Below are 3,675 nucleotides of genomic sequence, written 5' to 3' on the forward strand. Positions count from 1 at the left end.
AAATGGCCGTACTTAATTACTGCAATTGTAGCAACGCCGGTTCCCATAAGTCCCTAATTTGTTTGATTTAGTGCATTCCACAGCTATATGGCCAACCTTGTTGCACACATAGCAAGCCCTATGATCAACCCTGACTCTCGACTCAGAGATCTTATGAATGTATTCTCTACCTTAGCTTGAACATTCATTCTGAGATGTATACGTAGGTTATTTTTCCTGCAAGACAAAGGTTATATATAGAGCTGTCTTAGCTCTCAACAAATTAAGGATAAGTAACTCTTACATGTAGTTGAGAAAGGTGGCCGGGTAGAACTGCTAGGATAGAAGGCAGAAGTAGAGTAATATATTGGAGGCTACTAAGGGTAGGGTAGGATCTAGGAATCCTTGCGTCATGTGGTTTTATATAGGTCGACCAGATTCCTAGATTTGTTAAGAATTTGAGTAAAACTTCAATCCCCACGTTCGGGGGGAGAGAGAGAGAGAGAGAGAGAGAGAGAGAGAGAGGTTTCTTTAGCTCCAAGTCATCTTTCCCACGATGGGTGGTCACTCACAATCACCACCTGATTTCCTAAGCTTTTAATTCGAGTCTATTCTTCTTGTGACCGATCAAACTTGTAAACACGAAAAACCTTATCCTGATCATATATAGAAAAACGGCAACAATAGATCTCCATCAAACTCGTCAAGGAATATGTGATCACCGTAATTGTCCTAAGCAAAGGGAAGAATCCATTGATGGCCCAATATCTTGATATGCAAAGCTGAAGGTACGAATCCCTAATTGCGATGGGAAAATTTCAAAAACACAGAAAATGGTGACGTCCGTATAAGCCACGTCATATCGTCCCTGCTGTTAAACTCTAGTAGTTTCCATGATCACGCAGGAAAAACATACCGCAATTAGACCACAGGTTGGAGTGGTCATGAACTTTGATCTATGCATGTGTCTGTTATACCACTCCAATTGTAATGAAGGTAATATAATAATCTTGTTATAAATGGATTGTAAAACACGAACCGGATTGTTCCGCAACCGAAGTCTATTCCATCAAACAAGAGCAACAACCAACCATATTTCGATCACAAACTTTGCAATCCCCCAAATAATAATCCGGAACTAATTCGTTCATATCTTAATTTGCTTAAGATTTAAGTGCGATTTTTCCAAAAATGGAAAGCTCGAATTTGAAATTGAGGATACCTTGGCAATGGTGGACTTCCCACGGCATACTTGCACCACTACAAGAGGTAGAAGTCGAATATCTTGACGCCAAAGCTTGCATACAACACTAATGTGAATAACATCATCTATGGGGAGACGGAAATAATAAGGAATGCATTTCTCAATCTAAATATTAACAATTCGAATTCTTAGAAGATATATAAGATCAACTCAAAGTGGGGCTGAGTAGTATCCCTCCAATGAGTGGCTGAAGCAGAGGGCAATATTTGGTTGATAACTTGATATACACAAAACAAAATGAAAATGGCTATCTAATGATTTCTGTAACAGAGGATCAGAGGTTCTGATTAATTGGCTAAACGTATAGAAGCCTGACAGCCGCATCTATACTCCTCAGCGTGCAGCTTTGGTTATAGTACCTACCTACAATTGACCAGCCTAAAAGTTAATAAGTTGCGCAAGATTAAGAAGTAGGATATAGCTGCAAATACTAGTAGGATATGAGGCACTAAATCAGTCAGATATGCAACTAAATTGGTCAGAATGGCTGAATGGGGACATGATATATATATATATATATATATATATATATTTTTTTTTTTTGTTCTGAAAGGAGGCACATGATATCTTGTGTGACCAAGAATTGGAGGAAAGGCAAACCCAGTCAGATATGCAAATCTTGAGAGCTGCTGTGATGCTTGTGGGGGCTGTGCAAACGCAAACCCCAAATGATGACATAACATAGGCTCTCCCTCTTGGGGAGACCTTCAGCGAGCACTCCTCCAAAGTGCAATGGAGGTCACTAGCCTAGATCATGAGTCTACCCCGTCCAGGTAAGTGCGTTACAACGTAGCTTTTGGTTTATACTCTTCACTTGCGTCTTTTGGTTTGTTTTCTCGATGTGGAAATCTTGCGAGTCTTAAACCATCATTCATTGACACATCTGTAACATAAATATAACCGCGTGTATAAAGACTTTGTTAAACTTAATTTTGATGGCTCAGTCTTGCATCATCATCAAGCCTCTGTTGGTTTTGTTCTTCATGATCATCTAGGAAATCTGATTCTAACCTTTGCCAGAAATATTGGTCATTCCTCTATCCTTGTTGATGAAGCCTTGGACCTTAGAGAAGGTTTAAGCCAACCCTCTATTGCTGGTCATGCATTCTCATATTCTAGGAGGAGACTACAACATTTCTATAAACATCTCACATGTGATCCCCCAATGCCTTGGAGAATCAAGTCACTTCTAGACATCGCTAGATAGCCAACAACTAATCAAGTCACTTTTAGACGCCAACAACTGCTCTTTTGTCAGTTTCAAATATATATATATTTTTTGGGTACAAAAATGGTGGCTGAGTGAGCTACCACTCCGGGGCCGGGAGCGCGCAACTTGGGTATGGCCCCTCTCCAAGGGATGTTTTTCACAAGCTGGGGTTCGAACCAGAGACCTCCTATTACTGGGAGAAGCTCTACAGCGTCCACCCCACTTGCAGCCTAGCATGCTTCCACTAGACCAAATATATTTAGAGAGAAGCTAATTTGGTACTTGGTAGCAAATTATACAATTGCAAAATTACAAAAACTGATCATTCAGTTACTGTCTGGAGATTGAAGTCCCTTGTGGTATACCACACTTCTTGAAATCTTTGTCAAGTAAGTTCTTAATTAATACCACACTTCTTGAAATCTTGTCAACTAAATTCTGAAGGGCATCCACAAAGGTGCGCCCTTCCAAAAATATGCGTATGCCACTTCAAGCGCCGCACACACGGTATTCTTTAGTAAAAGGCGAAAGAATAGTTCGCTCTGTGCTCAACGCATGGCTCCGTGGTTTTCACAGTAGCTGAACTGCTTTGTTTTATAACCCTCACGCTAGACATAGGGCTCTTCTATGATGTGGGACTTGTAGCATTTATCATTAATATTAGTCATAGTTTAAGACTTTAAGTACGACAACGAACATGTTTTATTACTGGCGTTTCAGAATCTTCCTTTGAGACTTGATAGATAAAATAAGTAATTAACCGACTCCATTCCTTGGTGGAAATCTGAGGAAAAGAAACTGAGCAAAAGCACTGAAAATCTTTTCTATCCCGGATAGTTTCCAATGGTCCTTCAAAGCTCAAACTCTATAACATGCAAAAAGTCTCGCCCATGGGAGAGACTAACTTCATCTAACCAATTCACTGTACGTATAGTGTTAGTGTGAGCACCCGAAAATTTTGTTTAATTTTTGAAAGGTAATTTTTCGCCAATAAGATTTTCGCAAGGTGATTTAAGTGAAGAAATCGATTTCGGAGATTGTTTTGGTGTCGAGACCATCTATTGGGCCTTATAATTTACATTTGGGCCAAAGTCATCCCTTGGGCCTAAAAGGTCGCCAAGTGTTAACAAGACAAAAGATTGGCGGAGTTATTTTACAAAGCGATGAATTGGATCTTTAAGCAAATTGAGTTTTGGACTTAAAGGCAAAGTCAAGACTTTAA

General features: G+C 39.7%; 1 non-coding gene across 1 annotated transcript; it reads right to left on the bottom strand.

Annotated features, from left to right (window-relative positions):
• Nucleotides 1-2,900: 2,900 nt before the first annotated feature.
• LOC133719077 (U5 spliceosomal RNA) lies at nucleotides 2,901-3,014 on the bottom strand. The gene has a single exon (XR_009850807.1). It is a non-coding gene; the product is annotated as a U5 spliceosomal RNA (small nuclear RNA).
• Nucleotides 3,015-3,675: the final 661 nt, after the last annotated feature.

Source organism: Rosa rugosa, chromosome 6 (assembly GCF_958449725.1).
Source record: "Rosa rugosa chromosome 6, drRosRugo1.1, whole genome shotgun sequence".
NCBI classification, from domain to species: Eukaryota; Viridiplantae; Streptophyta; class Magnoliopsida; order Rosales; family Rosaceae; genus Rosa; species Rosa rugosa.